Below are 26461 nucleotides of genomic sequence, written 5' to 3'. Positions count from 1 at the left end.
TCATTAAAATCATGTTCTTTATTTTAAGTCAATGATCTACCAACTATGCGTATTAATATTTTCGAACGATAGTGATACAGCACGTCCTCCATGAGGTTGGCCATATCTATCTACCAAGCAGGTTGATCAATATCTTTAAATGATGGTGGTTTTCCTTTACCTCCTTTTTGAGGTTTGCTGGGCACGTCTCGTCGTCGTCGCCAAAGTCTTTGTAGATGGGGAAAGGGGAAGGGATTATTGAACCAAGGAGGAATAAAGCTCTCTTCAACTGCAATTAAAACTTTGGGATCAATGCCAACGTATTTTGAACGGGTTGGCCTTTTTGATGGAACAGAAGTTGGAGTAGCTGTATTTATGGATTTTTGAGTAGAAACAGAAACAGGTCCTGGTGTTGGTATACTTCCTGCATCTGAGGACACCTCAGGCAGAAGTCCAGAAGAGACGAAGCCTAAAATACAAAGCTTAAGATTATCTTTAATTTCAATGATGTTTTTTATATAATATGAAATGGAATCATGTTTCGGTATAGTAATTATTATAATATGCTATCAATGCTAAAATATATACAGAAAATATAAAAAGTGGTATAATATATATACACTATACAGTGCTAGTCAAAAGTCCGTTCCCCCTCGTATCTTTTGAACGGTTTTACTTATAATAGTGAAATTTAGAAGAAAGAAATGAGCAGACGTAGAATTCTCACCTAGCCATAACAGGTGGCGTAATAGCGACAGATGACGTTACAGAGCCACTGTGGCCGATATTTTTAAATGGAACCTTTCCAAGAAGCAATTGGACGTAATATTACGACGTCTTAACGTTGGATTAAATGCTCCAACGTTAATACGCGACGTTGCGACGACGGTCAGAAAACCGCTATTTTCACCTAAGTGGGGAATAGAAATACGGGTTGCCTCGACGTCCCCCTCTCGACTTCTCAGCTCGAGATATTTTATCATCAAATTACGTTAGTTTTTAGGACTTTGGTCTTGTAAAGTAATAGTATAAAATTCTCTACCACAGAAGTACGGCCGACACACTTCATTTTTACCAAATAGGTTAATAATCTTGGAGGATATTAAATCATCAGAAACTAAGATGCATGACGGCCTGTTGATACTTATTTAAGTAGGTTCCTTACTCTATTCAGAATATAACCTAAGTTACTTGTATAATTATTTTATTAATCATCTGCCTCATTGCATAATGCGGTCGAAAATTTACAAACGCAAGGAAGTGTACTATTAAACTAGGTATAAAAATTGCTAAAAACTGAAAGCGCCTCAGAAATTTACAGGTTAAATCGAACAAAACGGTAAAAATAGAAATAACCATCGTAATTAAAAAAACATATTATGTCTAGACCCATACAAAATTATCCTTGATTTATATAGAAACAAAATTCGTTAATTAAAATCAAATACTCATTAAAATCTAGCAAAAAAATTGCCAAACATTATGTTTCAAGAAATGGCTGAACCATGGCGATCTTTCATTTATGGCGGATTTGACTCGCGACCTAAATTGCACTACATTTTAACTGATTTGGACAAGGACACCCCCTGCTGACCTTTAGTATAACCTATTTTTACCTTGCTTACCTCGAATTTACCTATTGGTATACCTAATACGTCCTAAATTTACTTTACGACTTTGGATAGTCGTCAACGTTTTTGAGTAAATTACAGGTATCTTATAAAAAAAACTTTGACGTCAGGCTAACGTATACAAATTTACTTAAGTACTACGTTGTTATTACCTACGTTGTATTGTCGTTCTCACCTTCCCGCAAGTACACGCAGCAATCTACCATATACTTACTGAGAAAACACCCGACGTCTCCTGAACGTTGGGTTCGATACTAATAAAAATACTCTATAATCCCCGACGTTGAGCAGTCGTTAAATGTCTTTCAGTAAATTACATTGTAGTATAGAGGTTATACCCGACGTCAGCTTAACGTTAAACCTTAACTTAATCATTAACGTTGGTATTCTCAACGTTGGATTGTCGTTGTCGTCTTCCCGAACAATACGTCTACCATACTCGATAAAACACCAACGTCCTCTGAACGTTGACATCTATCCTAAAAATACGTTGTAATTCCCGACGTTGAGTAGTCGTTGATGTATGCCACTTAATTGCACTTATACTACAGATAGGTTAAGACCGACGTCAGCTTAACGTCAAACCTTATCTTAATAATTGACGTCGTTATTCCCGATGTCGGTTGGTCATCAGATTATATTACTTATTAGCAGCAACGTTGATCCATAGGAAAAACAGACGTTGTCCTTGGTTAAGGCTTATTGTGAACCAATTTTGTCCTTAAATTTAACGTCCCATTAGGACAAAATTGGTTGCAGGTCGTAAAATTGATACTTGGGTTATGGCAAGTCGTACCTGGTTTGAACGTTATTCAACATACCTATTCAGGCATACTATTTTTTTGCTTTAAGTTGATTTTGATTTTGGTGAATAAATTAAATATAATATATAACATTGTAGTTTCGCATTTAATTAATAAAAATTCAAATGTCCGCCTATGGTTTTTTGTCAAAAAAGTTGACGTATTTCAGTTCTTTTGTAGTTTTTACATCAACGTCAACCTTTTTGACAAGTAATCATAGGCGGAAGTTAGAATTTTTATTTATTAAATGCGAAACTACAATTTTATATTTATGTTATTTATTTTTCAAAATGAGCTCCAACTCAAACACAATTAGTATGACTGAAGAGGTATGGTGAAGAGGTAAATTAGTATGTCAATATCTTTCAAACAAGGTATCACTTGTTATAAGGTCCCATTTAAAATTGTCTGTCACAGTGGCGCTGTAAAGTCATCTGTCACTATTATTACGTCACCTGTTATGACTAGTTAAGAAGCCTACCCTACGTCCGCTTATTTCCTCCCTCCAAATTTCACTATTATAAGTGATTATAAGTATAACGGTTCAAAAGATAATAGGGGGGAACGGACTTTTGACTAGCACTGCATAAAACTATATATGTCATATAAGTGTGCCACATTTGAATGTCGTATGCACATATTCGCTTAAAAATGTGTATTAAGGCCTTGTTTGTTAGCTTCAATTGCGATTTCCTGCCAATAGAGCAGACTCTCGAGAAGGACTGTATTGATTTGGCTACTTTTGATTTTGAAATATTTGCAAAGGGAAGAATTATACAATATCCCATCAGATATCAAATTTTATTAGTTGTATATAACTAATGCAAGACATTTCAATAATTATAAATTTAATAAAACAATTCTAAATACCATAGAGTGCGTCCATAAAGTAAAGCATAAATTCATTATTTCGTAAACCGGCAACTTTGACGAAAAATCCCATATCCCGATTTTTTGGCATATATATCATACTAGTGACGTCATTCATCTGGGTGTGATGACGTAATCGATGATTTTTTTAAATGAGAATAATAGTGGTGATGTGATAGCTCATTTGAAAGGATATTTAATTCTCCCTTCAATAATATAAACATTAACATATTTATTTATACAGAGTGTTTAAACACATTTTTTTAAATTAAATTATTTGAGACAAAAAGAAGAATACATGTAATTTATTTAATTCAAAATACGTTTTCCTGTTTCCGAAAAACTGGAAAAAATGTTTATTTGACAAATAAATGTTCTTTTTTGCTTAAATTCAATGCTCAAGCTGCCACACACATGCCGCATAGCAGTTTGAACATATTCGTTTAAGCGAAAATCAATGTTTATTTTTTAAATAAACATTTTTTTCCAATTTTCTGACAATAGGAAAACGTACCTATCTTGAATTAAATAAATTACATGTATTCTTCTTTTTGTCACAAATAATTTAATTTAAAAATTTTTTTTGAACACCCTGTATAAACAATTATGTTAATGTTTCTACTTTTGAATAGATAATTGATTAACCTTTCAAATGAGCTTTCACATGACCCCTATTCGTATTTAAAAAAATTATTGATTACGTCATCACGCCCAGATTGATGACGTCTCTAGTATCATATATATGCCAAAAAATCGCAATTTATAAATAAAAATCGACCTTTTCAGGATTTTTTCTCAAAGTCGCCGGTTTACGAAATAATGAATTTATGCGTTACTTTATGGATGCACTGTATACAGTACGTAAATCGCTCAGCTGGACATAGGGAACATATGGTTCTTTTCATGAGCATTTTTCAGTGCGTCACAAATGATAGAAAAAAAGGTTAGTCTGTGATAATATACATTTACGACATTTATCCTAATATGACACCTTTTATTTGTTGTCACCTTTTATTTGCAATTTGGTATAAAAACAAATCAATTATTGTGTTTATTGCATTTATAAAATGGTATTTTCTTTGATTTGTATAGTCTTATAAATTGTACAGATTAAATTTTTTTTATATAGAATAATATAATATTATTTAATGTTATATTATTAGCGCCATCTATTGACAACTAGATTAAATGTTATAAATGTCACCGAAGAAATGTAATCAGCGGCGTGCGCTTTTTTCTGTCACATACAATTTAATGCGTTAGAGGGAAATCGAAAAACTGTGACGCACTGAAAAATGCTCATGAAAAGAACCATACATAGTATATATTTAGATACGTAAATTCATACATTGTATTATATTGAGATACTTGTGGCAAATGAGCTCTCTCGATGACAATATAGTTATTAACATTAAGGGCATTACCCTCAAAATTGCCAATTCATTTCGACTGACAAATAAACGTCAAAATATGACAATGTACTAGCTAAATATTTTTGGCCTAAGGAAATGTGAAAATTGTTTTATTTTGAAATTAGTGTTTAAATAAAAAATACTTTAAAAATTAAAGTAAAATTATAAAGTCATTAATCATAAACTTTGTTTTTGATTTTTTTCAAAATCCTTGCTTCAAAAGTCACTCATTATATTCGTTCTAACAGCTCTATTGCACCAAAAACTCGTACTCGAACAGAAGCCTCAACTAACACAGGTTAACGCAGTTGCCACAGTTAGCTAAATGTATATTCCCTATGTCCAGCTGAACAAGTTACGTACTGTATTATAAATTATAACCTAGATCAAACAAAGTGCAAAAACATAGAGTTAAATATTAGCATAGAGAGAGTGTCATTCAGAGCGAAGTGACGACACCATCTTTTTTATTTGGATTAGTGCTGTTTCACTCTTACGCATAGTAAAGCTGCTACAGTTGTCCTCCTCTTCCGTGCCTATTATCACACTGAATGTCATTATAGATTCTCGATACAATGTGTTAGAAGGAGATGCAGCAAACCAGTCCCCGAGATCTTGTCGTCAGGAAGCGCGGAAGGTAGGCTCCCTCTATGTTAATATATACCTCTATGTGCAAAAAGCATGTATTTCACGGGAAACGTAAAAAAGTAAATAGACACTAAGTTAGCCGCAGTTTTAATTACGAAAATCTAAAGGAGTAGAATAGGGCTTTTCAACAACAGTCATATGTTTCGAGCTTCTGTCATATTTCGTATAATCCGTGTATATTAATATTATACACGGATTATACAACATGTGACAGAAGCTCGAAACAAATGACAATCGATGAAAAGCCCTATATAACCATAAATATAATATCCAATAGATAAGGTAAGGTATGCCCCGCTTTGTGTATCGATGTGTAACGCCAATATCCAACTTTGAGTGGTCTAGCCATCTTTGTCTGTCATATATGCGGGATCGGTTTGTAAAAAGAGATAGAGGGACCACCGATCGATTACCAGCGCGTTACGCTGTTTTGCTCAGTATGCCTTGTCTATCCTTAATAATATATTATGACGACCTCTCATGGATTTCGGCTGAACTAGCTTTGAGCAGTGGCGTAGCTGAAGGTTGGGGGGCCCTCCCGCGGCAATTTTTGTGGGGCCCCATATTATAAACATAGCGACAACTAATAACAGTATAATTACTAAAATATATGTAAATGGCACTATTTGGCCTTTACTTTTAATAAGTCTACATCAGTTAGTGTTAATAGATTTTTTGAGAATAGACATGAAAACCTATTTACATGTCTCTTAATCCGACAAACCTATTAGTAAGTTGTGGCAGCATTTTATCTAAATTTACATTGAAAACATTAACTTCAAAAAATTTTTTCTACAAGTTATTTTTTCGTCGCAACTGAGCTCATCGTAAAAATTTTTTTATACGTTTTATTCGTTTATTTTTAAATTTTGATATAATACCCCACTATTCTGCTATTCCTGCTGCTTCTGTTAAAGTTTCGGAAAAGGAATTTCTCATTTCTCGAAGAGTATCACGAGTTTTTTTTTCAAAAAATTGAAGGGTGATCGTTAACTCTGCCGTTTCAGATTTCAAAAGTTTTGATGTTAGATTAATGAAGTTAAGTATTTTAGATTGAATAGTAATGTTAACGGCAAATTTAAAATTATTCATATGCTCTAATAATGCATTAACTTCTAATTTTTCATCATTTTTTTACATAGCAATGAAAATCTCGGCGCAAAGCCATAACAGCATCATGTCTGCAGTGGCGCAACCAGGGGGGGTGGTTTTGGGAATTGTAACCCCCCATTGGGATGTACTTTGAGCTCTATACGCTTAACATCATTACTATTCCATATCCCCTAGAGACCCTCCAGTAGTTGTAACCCCCCCTTAGGATCATCGGTTACACCGTTGCATGTCTGGATGAACACCAGGTCTCACACAACCTTCTAAGTGTTGGCAAACGCGATGAATACAAAGTTTTAATAGTACATAGTACATCTCATCTTATAATAGTGGCACTAAAAAAAACATATAATTAATCTCTTAATTATATCGTAAAAAAACCAACTCCTGTACACCGGCAACGGCATCATTCAACACTAGGTTCGGATTATGGGATGTAACACAATAAACATAGGAATCTGTTTTTTCAACGTCAGTTATGCGCCTTTGTACGCCTGAATATATACCACTCATAACGCTTGCCCCATCATACCCCTTTCCTCTGCAGTTGTGTGTGGAAAGGTGTTTTGATTGTATAAATTTTAAAAGTTCATTTACAAGACCTTCCCCACTTTGGTCTAATATGCGAATAAATCCCAAAAACTTTCAACAACTTCTACTGTGGAAGGTAAATTATTTTTTTCTTCAAACGTCAAATAATGATGACATTACTTATCTAACTTCATCCTGTCAAAGTTTGATGTCTCCGCCGGCAGCAGTTTTTTTTCCCATTTCTTTACGGCGGAGGGAAAAATGTTGTCATGGCAACAATATGAAACATGTCACAAAGCAACAATACAAATGTCATTAACAACAATTAAACATCATTTTTATTTATAGTAATATTAAAAGTACAATTAGTTAATGAGGCATTTTCAAAATTGAAACCGTGCAAAAATGTTCCCGACTCTTGATACGCATTGGTAATTGTTGATGATACTGATGGTCGAGCACAACTTTCAGCAATCATTCCCGATGTTGGCGAATCATGAGGGTTTAAAATTTTTTGAGCATTATCGTTCTTATTTCTTATTGAATCCTCTATATATCCTTCGGCAACCGTGCTTGATTTCCAGCCCCCCTGTCGTTTGAGGCATTCTAGATTTCCGCCTCCATCAATTAAAAGTGTTGCTGAAGTTCGTCGTAATAATAATTGCAAACAACTGTCAAACAACTGTAACCAGGGAGACGCAAATCCCACCGACGACTTAATTATTTTAATTTCTAACATCTAGACGACTTTGATAGTTGTCACAGTTAATTTCGAGTAAAAATAGCGTATGAATTGCACTATTTATGGTTGAAAATTGCTACGTTTGAAGAAAAAATAGTATACTTTATTCGGCAAAGAAGCGACTTTTCTTGACTTGCCCTCTATTACGCGCCTCACTTCGTTCGGCGCGTAATATCGGGCGCGTCAAGAAAAGTCATGCTTATCCGCCTCATAAAGTAATATACTATTATCGCAAGTTATTTTTACATACCGGAAAATAAAACTAAGCTGATCGTGTTTTGAAACATTTTGAGTGGTATCAAGAATTATTAAATAAAAACAACTTTTTTTAATTAAATTAATAAATTTGTTTTCAGTGTCTTGAGTCAGCAAATTTATAACTTCGTTTTGAACTTGGGGGCTTAAGTAATTTGTTTTTAAGTTACTGTTTTTATCGAATAATTTAGCTAAAACAGGATCATATTTAGCTAGTAAATGAACCACCTACAAAAAATTACTTTTTTGGGATTCACTTTCATCTAAACTACCAACATGTCCACGAAACGCTAAATTGCAACCGGAAAGAGTAAGAGTTAGGTATATTACCCGCTTCAGTACTTCCTTCCAAATTCCTTATCTTGATGCTTATTAGGAAAATATGTTTTGGCCCCAATTTAAAGAATGTAGAAGTATTGAGCATGAAGGCTGTAAGGGGCTTGCGGGCCCTGCGGGTCTGTCAGCTACGCCACTGGCTTTGTGGGTGTTTTCAATGTCAAACGCTGAGCGCACATGCATTTGAAACAAGTAGGTAATATTTCATTATTTATTTTTACATGTCTTTTTTTTACAAATTTTATATACAACAGCAAGGCCAACTTTTATTTAAACGTGAAGATTTCATGTTAATCTTTTTATATTACCCAATAATTAATTTAAAACATGTAAAAATAATTAATAAATATTACCTACTTTTTTTTTCAAATTCATATGTGCGATGTTGTCGTATTGAAAAGTCATGTTTGGTTTGTATCCTAATAATTCTTAAATCTAGAAAATTTATGGACTGATTATGTTCTGCTTCTATTGTAAATTCAATAGTACTATAGTACTATTTATAGTATTATGCTATACTATAGTAGGACAGACTATACTATAGTAGGACAGAACATCTCCCTCGTATACCTGTACTTCTAACTATATTTCATCATGTCTTACAACCGATTTTTTTTATGAGTTTTCATCTGTTCTGTTTTAGTATTCTTTTTGTTCTCTCTAAGTTTCTGCCGCAAGTTATTATTGGCCAGATGACTTTTTTGTAAATTATGCCTTCCATTTCTTTCTCAATATTTTTATTTCTCCATATTGTTTCAGTCAAGCAACCTGCGGCTCTCTTTGCTCAATTCGCTTGATCTTCCACTTACGTTTCGAGTTTTCCGTAGCTAGAGATAGGTCTGGATCCCGCGTATGAAAATAAAGTTGACCAATAGCAAACTGAAAATTTGTTAATAGCTTAAGGGTCGGACAAACTTTGATGTATGGGAACGCTGGAACAGGGGAAGTTTTAATTGTGGAACAGGTTAAAAATTTGCAACGTCAGACTACGAAAACGTCCCATGTATTTTGTCGGAGAGAACTTCCAATTGATTTGTTACCCTTTCATTAAACTCTCATGCAAAAAATCAGACTGCTATTTGTCATCTGTCATAATTCCTGTCATTTGACATGTTTTACGTGTTCCACTCATTAAAATGCCCAGTTGGTGATAAATAGCAGTCTGATGTTTCAGGACAGTTTAATGAAAGGGTAACAAATTAATTGGAAGTTCTGTCCGACAAAATACATTGGACGTTTTCGTAGTCTGACCTTCCAAATTTTTAACCTGTTCCACAATTAAAATTTTCCCTGTTTCAGTGTTTTCATACATCAAAGTTTGTACGACTAGACACCCTTAAAGCTATTAAAAAATTTCAGCTTTCTATTAGTCAACTTTCTTTTTCATACGCGGGATCCAGACCTAAGAGTGTGATGCCTAGATATTAAACTTAAAATGGGTAGTTTTATTAACTGGCCCTCCAGCTCTACTTTTACTTTATCGTACTACATACGCAGTGTGAGTATAATAGATAAAGTTATAGGATCGTGCAAAAAAAATTTTTTCAGATTTCACTTTTTTTCGACGATTTGAGTCCCCCTGAGTCTAAAAAGCAAATAAAAAAAACATGTCGGAAGTATGTACGTACGTACGTATGTACGTACGTATGTACGTACGTATGTCGCCACCGCCCAGCAAAAACTACTGGACCGATTTCGATGAAATTCGGTATGAGTAAGTTTAAAAGAATTTTGTCGAGAAACTAAGCTTTTGAAAAAAACCTCTCAAAGGGGGGCCGAAATAGGGGGGTTATTTGGGGCCCATTTTTGCAAATTTTGACCAAAACGAATGAAATTTAACTTAAAGTTAGCTCATCGACAGGTAAATAGAAATACGGAATTTGACATTTCCAAATCCAAAATGGCGGCCAGCATGGCCGACCGCCCACCCGATACATTTCCCTACCAATCTAAAAACTTGTTTAAGATAAATTTAATTTGAAAAAACATTTATATAGCCTAAAGATGGGGCTATAACAAGAATATTATCGTTTTTCAGAAAAAATTATGGGTTGCCTATATTTAAGGGGTCAAAATTTGACATAAGTTTGAACTAGATTTTCTCAAAAATGACTCCAAGGAATTTGTTTATTCTTTGATATATTTTTGATATCCTATCGGTAAACTGAATAACATTAGTCAGATTTCTTAACTCCTCATAGGAGGGGAGTTATGAATTTTTTATAAAAAAATATTCGAGTGCCCGTAACTTTCTCTTTAATAGAAACTAAAATTTGAAATGTGGTAGACATATATAGTACTTTATTATCTATTAGCACAATAAATTTTATCCACAATATGGCTTCCGGTTAAACCGGAAATGAAAAAAAATCTTAATTTTTTAGATACGCCCTGTATATTTTTACATATTTTGAAAGAATGTAAAATTACCTTTCCAATGACATAAAACTCGTTGCTGTAGCTCAAAAACTCGAAAAGTTACAGAAAATTTAAATTTTGCTCCCCCCTCACGCGAGAGTGTGTCCCCTCTCACGCGATCATAGCAGAGCATTATTATAGGGCAGTCAATGAGGGTATTTGGCTCCGAATTCCATCCTACTACATCGATGTACTTGATATTTTCACAGTAAGTAGGGAATAGCTCAAGAAACAAAATCTACCCTATATACTATGGCGCTTTTTATCTTGGGGCAATTCCCACCCCTTCAGGGGAGTGGAAAATTTGTTGGTCAAAATAAGCATGGAAGTGGCTAGAGAACCTATTTTTAAGCAAAAACTGATCTATACTTTTTTTGAGAACTCAATACTTTTTGAGTTATGCGTAGTTGAAAATTGACCATTTTCATTAAAAAATGACACGTTTTAGGACGGTTTTTTTGTGAATACCTTGAAAACTATGCATCAAACTAAAAACACTATATAAAATTTTTTTAAGATTATAAATAAAAAAGAGATTCGTTCCTTCGTAAATTTTCTATTTATAATACAAAAAGAGATATGGTAGGTAAAAAGAGTTTGTTTTTTTTTTTGGTGCGTGCTCAAATTAGTGTATTCAACTTGAAATAACAGAGAATCGGTCGATTTTAGGTGTATAATGCTACCAATACCTTTTATTGTGCTTGAAAAGTCCTTTCAAATAAGCGCTATTAAATGTCTATTACATTCAAACTAAGCGAGATATGCTGCAAAAAATTGATGACCAACGAATTTTAAGAAAAAAATTGAGAAGTAGGTATATTTAACCCCTCTTCCACAAGAATTTAAATGCATCGTTTTCCTTCTACAATACATTTTACTACAGTGTTATTTGATGCATGCTCAAAGCGCTCATGCTTTTGTAGTGTTTGAAAAGGCCTTTAAAACGAGCACCGTTAAATGTCGGTTACATTCAAACTAAGCGAGATATGGTGGAAAAAAAGATATGACTAATGTACTTTAAGGAAAAATGAGAAGTACATACATTTAACCCCTCATTCACCAGAATTTAAATGCATTGTTTTTCTTTTGCAATACCTCTTAATATAGTGTTATTTCTACTTTCAAAAAGTTGGACGGGTGAAAAAAATAAGATCAAATTATAGAGCGCTTTTTTAAATTTTCTTAAAATTCTTTCTTTTGTTCCATGCAATTCGAAAATAAAAATGTTCTATCCCCGAGAAGTGGTGGGAACCGCCCCCATGATGAAAGCGCCATAGTATATAGGATAGACTTTGAATTAGGAGATTGGGCTTTGGGCTACTCCCAAAATTTCATTACAATCCATGCAGTAAAATGCAAATACTGTAAACTATTAATTTCTCTATGAAAAATGAACTAATTTGAAATGAAAGTATGACTAATATTCTATTGATTTATGCAATAATCTATAGTGTGTCCCCGAACATTTTCTCAAATGCAGGAATTAATGATACGTAGAACCATAAAATATTTTCAAGTATACAAGGTGTTTCTAAAATATCAAAATAACGAGTAACTTTGTTATTTTTATAGAATGCCAGTATCTAGTACGATAACGATAATAGATCGGTACGATAAAGTTCTCGGGCGGCCCTTCCGTCCAGCGTTTCTTCTTAGTAGATTAATAATAGTCTGCCGTGGCTCTCACGTGGCTTTGGGAGTGTAGCAGGGTAGTCTGCTATATCTAGGGCCTACGGTATACAAGGAAGGTAACAGGGCCAGTGCTACGCTTCAACCGCCTATTATTACCACTGGTTTTACACAAGGTACTCATTTTATTCGGGCTGAGTCGATCTGGGGCCTATAAACATTTAAAAATGGCTAGTTGTCCTTGCCGGCGGTAGGATTTGAACTCCGGCCTACCAGCACGCGAGCCAAGTACACTGCCGCTTAGCTACGCCGGCCCTTAGGAGATTTGCTCGGCTACGCGATGGGCTACGCCCATCTTAGTAGATTTGCTTTTAAAATTTTATGCATTTTCTCTTTTTTTTTGCGGTTGTAATAAATGAGTGCAGCACACGTTATAAATGATCTTTACCTTGAGAGATTACTTTTGCGTGGTGTGCATAGCATATTATTATTTTAAGTTGTTATTCTCCCACTTGGTATACTTTTTTTAGTTCTTTCTTTTTTTGTTATTTTACCCTTTATCAGGCTGAACTTCTATATTCATTAATCAGTCAATTGCGTCCACTGTTGGATATAGGCCCCCTCAGTTATTTTCCAGTGTCCTCTAGACTGGGCCGCTTGTAGCCGTTTTATTGCTACTCTTTTTATGTCGTCGGTATCTAGTCGGTGGTCGTCCTCGGCTTCTTTTATAGCTCCTGGGCCTCCATTTCATGTTTCGTCGTGTCCACCGTCGATCTTGTGTCTAGCTAAGTACTCTGCCCAGTTACAATTTACACAAGCGTCGTAGCTCTTGTGATGACGTTTTGAACTCCTGATCTTTGCCTGATTTGTTTGTTTGTTTTGTAGTCTTGAAGGCTTACGTTTAGCATTGCACGTTCCATGGCTCGTTATGTAACTCTGAGTTTATTTTTGAGTCAGTGTTCTGACCATAAGTTTGTACAGGCAAAACTTTGGCAATGGAATAAGACAGAAGTTTGTACAGGGAAAAGTTTTGCCAGTACAAACTTGTGTCTTATCCCACTGCCGCCTTCAATGGGGTCACTTAATTACTTTTACTTTTACTTTTGTTGTGTTGTTTTGGTAGATTTTTTCAACCGTTTTTATTACTCTCTAAGGCTCTCTGTTACATCAAAGAAACATGAAACGTAAATCACGTTTCATGGAAATAAAACACTGCTAAACAAATAGACGTCGGGCCATTTATGCGACTCTCCGAAAATAAAAATGTTTTATGAGCATGAATCACACTCGCTTCATTGGTAGGCGGACTTTAAGATTTGTTTAGCCGTGTTTTATTTTCATGAAACCTGAGGCAGGCCGCAAATCAAAGAAACATGAAACGTAAATTACGTTTCATGGAAATAAAACAGTGCTAAACAAATAAACGTCCGCCCATTTATGAAACTCTCCGAAAATAAGAATGTGTCATGAGCATGAATCACACTCGTTTCATTGGTAGGCGGACTTTGAGATTTGTTTAGCAGTGTTTTAGGTTCATGAAACATGTTTTTCGTTTCATGTTTCATGTTTTTCGTTTCATGTTTCTTTGGTGTGCGGCTTGGCTTACGTTTCATGTTTAATGTTTTACGTTTCATGTTTCGTTGGTGTGCGGCTCGCCTAATAGAAAACGTTTAGCAAATACCTTGTTGAGGTCTTAACCCATTCGCTACCTATGGAAGAGGATGGAACTCGGCTAGGAGCCTTTCTGTTAAGCGGGGCTAGACTGAATGAATCATATCACTAATCATCCACAGGGAAGAACTTCCTGTAGTTGGCTGTATACCATTAATTACAAGTGAAATTTAATAAAAAATTTTCCTCTTGGTAAAAGGTATATTAGTTTAAAAAGCCCTAAAGGGCTACAAACATATAAACAAAACGTTTTCGCTCTGTAACAAGAGCATCATCAGTGTTACAAGAACATAATGAGCCAACCAAAAAATACAAAGGTCAAAGTCTTTCAAAAAACAGACAAAAGTCTTATATAAATGAACACATCGAAAAATCCAAAGGATGGATAAAATTCCGAAGGATACGGCCCTAGGGCAACATATGACTGCCACACGTGGTAAATGGGTCAAAAGGTAACTACGTCATTATGTTATAAGAGGTTGCCTGCCACAAATTTCACATATCACTAATCGTTAACTAATAATGATAATGATCTTACCGATCTAAAACCTTGTTGTTGTTATCCTAATGTTACATATAATTTTATTAAGTGTTTTTTTATCACTTTGATTGTTTTTTTAGTGTTGTATTTAATGCATTAATAATTATTCTATACTTCTCCTGGTCCGATTTGTCTCCCCTTTTGAGTAGAGGTATTAGGATGCATGATCTTCATTATTGTGGTACTCTGTTTTGTTCTATTATTTTTTGGATTATTAATACTCAAGTAATAGTAATAATGACTAAAGTTATATTATCATTTATTTTACGTAAAAGAGCTACCAAGTATATGTCTTAACATTTCCGAACTATAGTGAGCCACTATGTCTTTCATGAGATTTGCGTGTTACATCCCGTCACCAAAGTCTTTGTAGATGTTTCCATTGATGGCGATTAAAGATCCAAGAAGGATAAAAAATCTCCTTTACTTCAACTATTGGACCTGACTCAGTTGTGCCAGTGGTTACTGAACTTGGTGTTTCTACAGGAAGATAAGTTTGGGTTGCCGTATTTATGGATTTTTCAGTGGAAGCAGAAGCGGGTTCCTCTCTTCTTTTTCTGAGTAGTGCTCTGGGATATGGGGTACCGATTGGTAAAAAAAATCGTGGTTTTGTAGTATGAGGAACTACTGTTGCAGATGGTTTTGGTGTTAGTCTCGCATCAGCGTAGCATAAACAGCAGGCGTAGCCTAAAATTCGAACCTTTAGATTATCTTGTAATTTAATGAATTCTTTTTTATATTAGACAAAATGGAAACACGTGTAGCAATTGTAGCAATTGTACCAATGTAACAATTTTTGTAATATGCTAGCCACGCTCAAATATATTGCATTTATACCTATACTCTGTCTAATATACTTACCGTTGCAAGTTATCCGCGTCATAACCCGTGATGTCACATAATAGGCGGTAGGTGTGTTCTTTTTTAGAATCATTTTGACGAGTACACTGGAATTGCAGCCACAGATATATTTTATTATAAATATACGCATAGAAATAGTTTTTGAAAATTTCTGAAAGTTAACTTAAAGAAATACACAAGAATATGTTTCATTTGACTTGTATAAATGGATTATAAAGTGTTTTTATGAAGCACATTTGTTCGGAACACACTGTAACTTTAATCGGACGAAGGTGACATTTTGACACTTGAGATTTGTTTTTATTCTTTACTATAAATATTTGTTTTATTATATTTATTGTTTTTAATATTTAGTTTAACGTAAGATTATAACTTAATTCTTGTTTTCTATTTCTAATGTTTTTATTTATTTACATTGAATATTAATTTGCTTTGTTGTATAATCCACTTCGCAAAAATTATGTGATATATTTGATTTAAAATGAATTCAAGAATGTTTTGTAATTGGGCAACAATGTCAACTTTGACCTCTTACGTAGGTAATGACGTGCAACGGTAAATATATTAGATGGACATTCTATTGTTAACTATGAATATATATGTTGTTATTTTTAGCCGTGTTTGCACATTATTTTATACTTTGTTTATAGTAGAAAGTATACATTTTAGGAAAAATATCAGACGCTATATTTTGCCCTTTAAAGATAAGGGGAGATATTTCATGGCGGTACGTTTTTCTTATATATACAGGGTGAGTCACCACTAACGGGACGGGAGATTACAGCGAAATGGTAAAATATTTGAAGAAAATTTTAAATTAGTAGTTTGTAAGTTGATAAAATCTACATTCTAAAATTATTTTGTAATATATAGGGTGTCCTAATAAATGGCGGCGTATCAAAGTTATATTTTTTCTTATGGAACACCCTATATTTTATTGCATTTTTTAATTTTTTGCAAAAAATAAGGTATAGTTTCATAAGGTTTCCCTATACCTGTGTACAGAATGTTCTGAGTTATGTTGACTTTTCTTAAAATGTAAAGTTTTAAAAGAAGTCTTATTCTCAAGTTATTTAAGAAATTATAAAAAAATTACTTTTACATTTAAATATTTGGCTATTGGTTGAATGTATTTCATGATTAATTATTACACATTTATTTACAGGGTGTTCAAAATTTACAGTTTCATTATTGGATTATTCAATGTGTCATATGATTCTTATTTTAAATGGAACACCATGTATATTAATAAATAATTATACTAAACAATTTTACCTCTTTCGAATGGTATAGGGATGTACTATACCTAGGTCTCATAATTTTTGCGCAAGTTACAATTATTTAAATTCTTAATCTGTAAATCGATTTTAAAACAAAAGATGTAGTTAATTAATGGTATTGTATGACATTGTCACCTTATGACAGTACGGTCTGGTTTTTATTTAATAACTAATGTATTCCATGATTGATTATTACACATTTATTTACAGGGTGTTCAAAATTTACAGTTTTATTATTGGATTATTTATGTCATATGATGTTTATTTTAAATAAAACATCATGCATATTAATAAAATTATTGTACTAAGCACAGGTTCCTCTTTCGAATGGTATAGGGATGTTCTATAACTAGGAGTAATAGTTTTTGCGCAATTTACAATCTTCTTAAACGGTAAATTGATTTTAAAATATGTACATAATTATGATATAAATGTTAAAAGTACACGTTTAAGGCACGCATATGAAAGTTTGCAGAATGAGCGATAGCGAGTTCTGCAATTCACATAAGTGCCTTAAAAATGAACTTTTTAACACGCATATCATCCAATATTTTTTCTACACACGTAATTACAGGACAATATCTACAAAAACTTTTACTTAAACTTGACTGATATTCCATTTTTATATTTTTTTGACATTACAACAAAATTGCCTATACGGTCAATACAAACTGCAGTGCCTAAACTTTTAAAGCATTAGTGCCTTAAAGTAGCATTTTTAACGCTCGTATGGAGTGCTAAAAATTGCATTTTTAACACGGTTGTAGAAAAATAACATTTAATAAATAATATTTATTTAAACTGTACGAAATAAATGTTTGTTTACTGTACGAGACCATTATTATGAAAAGTAGGTATATTGGTCTGTATACAATACATTAAAAAATCAGGATCTTCTATAAAGTCTAAAGTCCATAAACGATAAGTTAAATATTTATCATAATCCTGTTTGGTCTAATACTGGTGTAGTTGAGACGTGTTAAATCGTGTTGTCGGTTTCTGACGACACATCACAATAATATGTGTAGATCTATTTAAAATAACGTAATGGATATTTCAATGACACGTGTTAGTGCGTGTTAACACGACACGTGTTAATAATTTGTCCTTAGCTTAACAGTTTTACCTACTATACTAAATTCAAATAAGTCATGCAGTGCATGTAAACAACAATTTTAGTCTACAGTATATATGGTACTCGATTATTTCCTACTACGTTGTATTAATACAAAAAATTATCTACAGACACTTTTTAACAAATTTTCTCTACCAAATTTGGTATGCATAAATTAAAAATAACAAGTTCTTTTAAAATCTGCAAAAATACACAGGGTTCCCATTTAAATTAAATAAGTTAAGGGTATTTCCGGTGAAACTGGAAGTGGAATACCTAGTAACAAGAAATATGCGTCACTGTACTTGCATGCAAAGTTTCATAAATATTGTTCTTTTCGTTTCAAAGATATTTGCTTGGTTCCAAACTTTATCCCAACCCAGTATGTACGTCACTTTATTTTTGAACTAGATACTTTGTTTTTATTTCTGGGGCTCTAGCTCCCATAAGAAACCTACAGTTACAATATTTTCAATTATTAATGAAACACCCCAGTGACGGATCTACCAGGAGGGAAATAGGGGAAATTCTCCCCCCCCCCTAACAAGACCCAAAATAAAAAAAAATGTTGAGACATAAAAATATTAAAGGTGACATGAAACTTAAACCACATACAGACCAAATGAACCCAATAAACACGTTAGTTAGGTAGATTAAGGGAACTTAATGCATGTAAGTTATTATTTATGTCTTTTATGTAGTTGGGATTTATATTTTTTAGGTCTTTTGGTTGGTATTTCACGGAAAGTTCTCCCCTAACGCAAATTCCCCTCCCATGGCATATGTCTAGATCTGCCACTGAAACACCCTGTAATATATACCTCACAATTTTTAAATTAACGCAATAATGATCAAATATGATATAAAAATTTAAAATATACGTTCGTTCGAATTAATTCGAATACAGATTACTTCTTTTTCCACTTAAATTATCTTTTAACTTTCCTTACTTTCTTAATTCGTACTTTATATGTAAACGATATCGTTTAAAACGAACCTTTGCTAAAACATCTTTCTTTAAATACTGCCAAGAAGAAAAGGCGCAAACCTGGTTTAAATTTTGATAGTGTGCAGCGTCGGTATAAATTTTAAAGAAAAATTATTATTCTGTAATTAAATTCACTTATTTGGCAAATTTTACACTATTAATTGAATATTTTTGGTTATAATTACCAAAGATACTTGAGCTGTCCATACTTTTTTAAGTTAAAAACTGTAAATTTTTGTAAAAGAATATTTTACTAAGACACAAGTGAAATTTTTATTGAAGTTATACTTCTTTAGGCGCGATTGAGAGTGAATTTTTATTATTCTGCGCGCATGCGCACACAGACAGTATGGAGTTCGTTGCTAAATGTTTTAAGTTATGTAAGTCTTATTCTTTATAAAATGTGGTGTGTTCGTTGGAGAATTGAGTAACGTAACTACTGAAGGAAATGCACAAATTTATTGAGATGTTAACAGTTAGAGATACAAAACGATACTAAAATTAATGAATACAAACTACATATTTCTTAAAACCTTTCATAGTCCATGAACATTTCGCTGACACCGCGAAATTACAAGCGTTGGTGTTTATCATGTCACGTAGTCTAAATATTGAAATATAAACACACACAGTGGCGTGCTCGCCATAACACCTCCCTCCTGAAAACCGAAGCTGGGGTGTCCAAGAAGGGCTTCTTTGCAGCTTCGAAGTTTTGGGCTTGTAGTGTAGAGCCTCTCTGGATATGCTCCGAACAGGGCAGGTAGGGCCACATGAAACAAAGAAACCAACCGGCAATAACTCATTCTATTTTTGTTGTTGTGAGAAGGCCGTAGATGAAGTGTACCACAAGGTAATCGAATTATAAGTTGTAGTCATTGATTAAAATCTCTTCATAATATGTATAATAAAAGCTCATATCTACTACTTGCTATGTTACACTTCAACTTCGTTTAAGTAATCGCATCATAAAATTGTTTTACATTAAAATGAAATTTGCGAATAATCTCGTTATCCAACTTAAATGTTAGACTTTTATTGGTTTCATTAACTTCAAGAATGAATAACATACGGTCCTGTGTTTAATGGTGATTTTGATGTATTTAGAATTTTATCAGTTAAAATAAAGCTTATAACAGTGTGATTTTTTTTTTGTTTATCAAAAAGGAAAAGTTGTAAATATTAAAATTTTCCAGGCAGTGGTGTTGTTTAGTTTTAACTATTTTCCAAAATCTGAGTCACCAATACCAGAAGAACTATCAATTATAATTTCAAAACAATTTCTCGTTATTCTCATTATAAAGATACAAAATATTTCTATTATTAATATCTTGTTGTAATTATTAAGGTATTTAAAGACTTGCTCGTTAAAATATAAAAAAATATTTAAACCCAGGTTAGCTTTAACCTTCTGAAATTCGGCAATTTACTTTCCTGTATGAGAGATATGCCATATGGTTTATGGACGCACTTAACAGGGCGTCTGCCTGTTTGTTTGATTTAACCAAAGGCGAAATATGCTGAATATCCTTTATTTTTGTTTGTAATATTTTGTCCAGATGGTCTAATTTTAGTTTACGATATTCAATTTTTTCAGTGAACTTGATAATATTACTTCGGACTATATCATTTGACTAAATGTATTATGTTCACGATCAGATAAAAATAATGTGATTTCCTTTAATCTGCTTATTACAATAAAAGGTAAAATTGGCAATTCTGGGTCACATTTTGTACAAATCAAATAAACAGAAACTATAAAATAATGTAATTTTGAGGAGGACCCATTAAAAACGTTTATAAACTTGATAGCTTTCTCACAATTAATATAATTATTAGAAGTACTGACTGAAATTGTTGCTGTTACATTACTAATTGCCATTGTATTAACCAAAAATGAATTAAATAAATAAAAAATGCAAATACTAGATATGATATCTTAAAAGTTGGAAAATAGCGAAACAGAGTAAATAAAAAAATTAAAACAAATACAAAATGAATATAATTCGACTAACCTCAAGTACTTCCGTGAAAACGTGACTTTACACCGGAACGGGTTGAAAATGTTGCAGCTTCCCAGATCTAGTCGCTTTACACTGGAACGGGTAGAGAACGGGTGGAGAACGTTGCAATTTCCCAGATCAAGTGGTCTTACACTGGAACGGGCAGAGAACGGGTGTGAGCACGTTTTGTACCTTCCAGATCAAGTGGCCTTACACTGGAACTGGTCGAAATTCTAAACTGTATGTAGCCGGTATGGTAGCCGGGATGTTGTTGCTTCTTCTGTGGAAATGCTTCACCGTTTCCAGGGTCGAGTGGCTTTTCACTGAAGCTGGTGGTTGAGAAGATTTCACGAAGTTACTAGTTGCGCCTCTCCAGAACTTCCGAATTGCTTTGTGGCTTTACACAACAAGTGGCCTTACACTTGGAATTCTTCAAGTTGCTTACGGGTTCCTTCAGTTTTCCTTCCTCGTGGCCTTACACTCGGAACTCAACTACTAAGTCACTAATTCTCCAATTTCCCAATTAACGATTAAAATCGATTAGAAAAAAAGGCTTTACTTTTTCTAATTGGAAATTTCTACTAACTGCGCCAGTCTTATTCTTTATAAAATGTGGTGTGTTCGTTGGAGAATTGAGTAACGTAACTACTGAAGGAAATGCACAAATTTATTGAGATGTTAACAGTTAGAGATACAAAACGATACTAAAATTAATGAATACAAACTACATATTTCTTAAAACCTTTCATAGTCCATGAACATTTCGCTGACACCGCGAAATTACAAGCGTTGGTGTTTATCATGTCACGTAGTCTAAATATTGAAATATAAACACACACAGTGGCGTGCTCGCCATAACATGTATGTATTAGTCCAAAAATGGTGTGGAAAGAATATATTAGTGTTTTTAGTAAATATATTTATTATAATTTTTGTATCTTTGGATTTGCATAAGATAATAAGTGATTAAAGTGTATGTATTTTTATACTTCACTTGGTCTATTTGGCACTATGTCTGTGAGATATTGTAGTCCGCACAAACAAAAGAAGTATAGCTCAGTGGTAGAGCGTTCGACTGGAGATCAATAGGTCCCCGGTTCGAATCCGGGTGTTTTCTAATTTTTTTTTAATTTTTGATATTGTTTTAATAAAATTTTTTGGAAATTAGTAGGTAAAAATTAGTTTAATCTTTAAATAAAATATAAATAAACTGTTCGAAAGTATAGTTATTTGGTTGAAATCATATAATATAAGTATAACTTCTTACGTGCGTACAAGGTACACACATATTCATTTTTTATTAAATTTTTATACAGCACAATACAAAACTTATTTATTAAAAAGTTATCAGTGAAAAACCAACTGTCGTAATTTTCAACCTATAATGGAATCAAAATCAATAAGAAGTGATTTAGGAAAATTAATAGAAAGACTAACCAATATAATTCGATTATAAAAAAGGTTTGAAAGAATAAGTATTAGAAGATATAACATCATCATCATCATCATCATCAATGGTGTTACAACTCTCCGTGCGTCTTTACTGCGTTTAATTTTGCCTTTCATATTGTCAGTCCTGTGCCACTATTTCCCATTATCTCACTCCCATTTTCTCCAGATCTTCTCGGACTGCATCTTTCCACCTTTTTCGAGGCCGTCTACAGACCTTCTCCCATCTGGCCTTTCCCATAACACATTGTTTATAAGGCGATTTTCATTACTGCTTATCAAATTAAGGTGAAACAGTAGCGATCAACAGGTAGCGAAAACGGGTTCCAAGATTGCGGCTGTAATTTTGAATATTTTTTCGAGATATTTGGCACACGTATCCGTAATATAATAGAGAATGGCGGTACAGACGTACAGAGCCCAATTTGAAAAATATATTAATATGTGGAAATTACTCTGTAATTAAATAAAATATTAAAAAATCGAGCCTGTACCGCCATTAAGAAGAACAAAAAAATACACTTTCTTCAAATAAAATTTTTTATCCGATGCCTAGATTTTGTGTCATTTTGGAACTACTAATGAAATAAAAAATTTTAGTAGTTCCAAAATGACACAAAATCTAGGCATCGGATAAAAAAGTTTATTTGAAGAAAGTGTATTTTTTTGTTCTTCTTAATGGCGGTACAGGCTCGTTTTTTTAATATTGTATTTAGTTACAGAGTAATTTCCACATATTAATATATTTTTCAAATTGGGCTCTGTACCGCCATTCTTTATTATATTACGAATACGTGTGCCAAATACCTCGAAAAAATATTCAAAATTACAGCCGCAATCTTGGAACGCGTTTTTGCTACCTGTTTTAATGTCCTACCCATTTGAGTCTACTGGCCTATAAATATCTTACTATATTTTCCTTTCCGAAGAGAGACTTTAACTCGTTGCTGTCTCGAAGATATTATAACAAGCACACAAAATAAATACTTTTTAAACACATCAAAGTTTGATATTTTCCGATAGTTTATGAATAATAGCAAGACAAACAAGAAATCTTCGATTAATCGTAAGTAACATATTAAAGGATGTATAAAAACTTTTAGGATGAAAATAAACGAAGAAATTACAAATTGTATAGCTATACTTATATGACACTGACTGAAAAATTTCTTAGAAGTAAATCTGAATGAAGCTACTACTATAAATTTCTGAAGTATTAGATATACTGATTACTATTAGATAAATAGTAAAATGCACAGAATATCAAATATACCAAACGAAATCAGAACTATTAACGAATGTTGTTACGATATTCAAAACTCTATTTTAGAGTACGTAAGAGAATCTTTAAAAACACCTACAATGTTGGCAAAAAATGACTGGATGGACCAAGAAATTCTAGACCTGATGGAAGTTCGACGGAAATACAAAAATAAAAATAATATCAAATCCCCTGAAATCAACAAACTCATAAGAAGAAAAATTAAACAAGCCAAAGAATCCTGGCTCGGGAATTCCTGTAAGGACATAGAAGACCTCCAAAAAAACATCACTGACCTTTTTGACGTTGTTTCTCGAGAAAATGCTCCACATACTACCTGTGGCAACCAGTTAGACAGAGGGCACAGGATACCGAACTCCGAAGTCAGAAAAGCAATACAGCAAGCCAAAAACAATAAAGCACTCGCACAAATCCCTGCTGAGCTAATTAAACTTTTGGATGAGGAAAACATTACCTACTTAACCACTTTCTTTAACAAAATTTAAAACGAAGGAAAAATACCAGATGATTGGTTGGAGTCATTGTTTATAACATTACCAAAGAAAAGCAGGCCAACCAAATGTAGCGATTTTAGACTAATCAGTTTGATGAGTCACGCACTTAAGATATTTTTACGAACTATACAAAACCGAGTATTTCTTCTGTGTGAAAGTAGAATGGGTAATAAGCAATTTGGATTTAGAGATGGTCTAGGAACTAGAGAGGCACTATTTTGTATGCGCGTTCTTTTACAAAAAAGCTGTGAATTCCGAAAGAACGTTTATGTTTGTTTCATCGACTTCGAGAAGGCATTCGACCGAGTACAACACGATATACTTTTCAATTGCCTACAGGCAGCAGGACTTGACACTACGATATAAGGCCGAGGCCACATTATGAGTTTTGACCGGATGCGGTGAAAACGCATCCGTTTCCAACGCAACCGGACCGACCTGTCACACTATGCGTTTAGTCTGGTGCAGTTTGTAAGCGCCTACCGATGACTCAAAACGCATCCGTTTCCAACGCAACCGGACCGATCTGTCACACTATGCGTTTTCACCGGATGCGGCGGAAACGCATCCGGTCAAAACGCATAATGTGGCATCGGCCTAAGACTGCTAAAATACTTATATTACAATCAAGTAGCATCTATCAAAGTTGGAGACTACCCATCAAACGTGGTGTGCGACAGGGTTGTATTTTGTCACCCAGTCTCTTTAATCTCTACTCTGAAGAAATCTTTAGGGAGGCTTTGGACGACAGACAAGAGGGAGTAAGACTGGGCGGAGAAGTGGTCAACGGTATCAGATATGCTGACGACAGAGCCATTTTTGCGGAAAGTTTAGAAGATCTCCAGACATTAGTAAATATAGTCAGTGAAGCAAGTTATCGGAGAGGCCCAAAAATCAATATTTCAAAGGCAAAGTGGATGGCAGTTGGAAAGATAAATGTAGATCAAGGCGTGCTTTCTCTTGATGGAGAGGAAATAGAACGAGAATAAACCATTTTAAATACCTTAGCTGTTGGTTAAATGTAAATTGCGATTGTGATGAAGAGATAATAACCAGGATTGAAATATCACGTAAGGCTTTTATGACCTGGAAACCAGTTTTATGTAACCGAAGTCTGTCGATAAATATTCGCAAGAAGGTCCTAAAATGTTACGTGTGGACTATATTATTGTATGGTTGTGAGACGTGGACGTTAAAAACCACAATGCTAAATAAATTAGAAGCATTCGAATTGTGGTGCTATCGACGAATCCTAAAGATGTCGTGGGTTTCACACACTTCCAATGAAAATGTTCTCCAAATGATGAATTCAGAACGTCTGTTCATAAACATTATAAAGAGAAGAAAAACAGAATACTTTGGCCATATAATTAGAGGGCCTAAATACCATCTAATTCGCCTTATAATACAAGGAAAAGTGGAGGGAAAGAGATGAATTGGTCGAAAGAAACTTTCATGGTTATGTAATATTAGACAATGGTGTGGTTCCACAGTAGAAGAATTATTTCGCGCAGCAGCCGATAGACAAAGGTTTCAGGAATTTGTAAACATGATGACGGTCAACGTCTGAATACGGACACGGCACCTGAAGAAGAAGAAGATACTGATTCCAGTGTGACAATGATACAAAAACAATTACTAGAATGTGTCAAGAAAAAAATATAGATCTATATAATATAATGAAGTACTCTCTTGCCAACATTAAAGTATTGACGTAAAAATATAGACAATATCTAAAAATATTCTCATACTTAAAAAGACGGCAAAAACATTGATGACTTCTAAGTCAATCTAGACAAGACCTAAGTCAGTAGTAGTACAAAAAATACAAGATTTTTAACCATCGTTTGACCGATCGGGGAAAGTGATGTAAAAGAGGCATGTAGTTAAATTGTACCCCGAGTTAAATTTTAACAGAGAAAAAAACAATACTCTATACTTTTAATAATTAAATTATGTAATATAATTTCGTTAAACATTATTTGCTTAGTTTTACTAAAGCTTTATTAATTTAAATGTACATATTTAAGAAAATGAAGTTTTTAAAATATTTAATGCAAATACATAAAATGAAAGATAGTGGAAAAAGTTAGTTGTGCACTTCTGCTAACAGTTAGTAAACAATAAAAAACTGTAAATTACTGTCAAATAATAAAATATTTACCTAAAATCACCAAAGTACAAAGCACTGACAATTTCATGGTGGAAACCTTTTAAGAGCGATTACAGATACAATATTCTTTTATATACTTTTATTAAAAAAGACACTTAGCATAAATTATACAATACTTTGATAATATTTAATTTAAGTCGCCATGAAGTGTTAAGTGCAGATATTTTCCGTTAAGACGTCAAAATAGCATGAGAGCTGTTAGACATTTTTGGGTAGGTATTTTAGGCAATCTGAAAATTTTTCA

At 33.4% G+C, this 26461-nt stretch overlaps 1 long non-coding RNA gene across 1 annotated transcript; it reads right to left on the bottom strand.

The window, feature by feature from the left end:
• On the bottom strand, positions 1 to 26249 carry LOC114327732 (uncharacterized). Its single transcript, XR_007699966.1, has 2 exons — positions 26209 to 26249; positions 1 to 448 (listed from the first exon to the last, which is right to left on the bottom strand). It is a non-coding gene; the product is annotated as an uncharacterized LOC114327732 (long non-coding RNA).
• Positions 26250 to 26461: the final 212 nt, after the last annotated feature.

This window comes from Diabrotica virgifera, chromosome 1 (genome assembly GCF_917563875.1).
Source record: "Diabrotica virgifera virgifera chromosome 1, PGI_DIABVI_V3a".
In the NCBI taxonomy this organism is placed as follows: Eukaryota; Metazoa; Arthropoda; class Insecta; order Coleoptera; family Chrysomelidae; genus Diabrotica; species Diabrotica virgifera.
The sequence above is the reverse complement of the archived record's forward strand: the minus strand, read 5'-3'. Positions and strand labels throughout refer to the sequence as shown.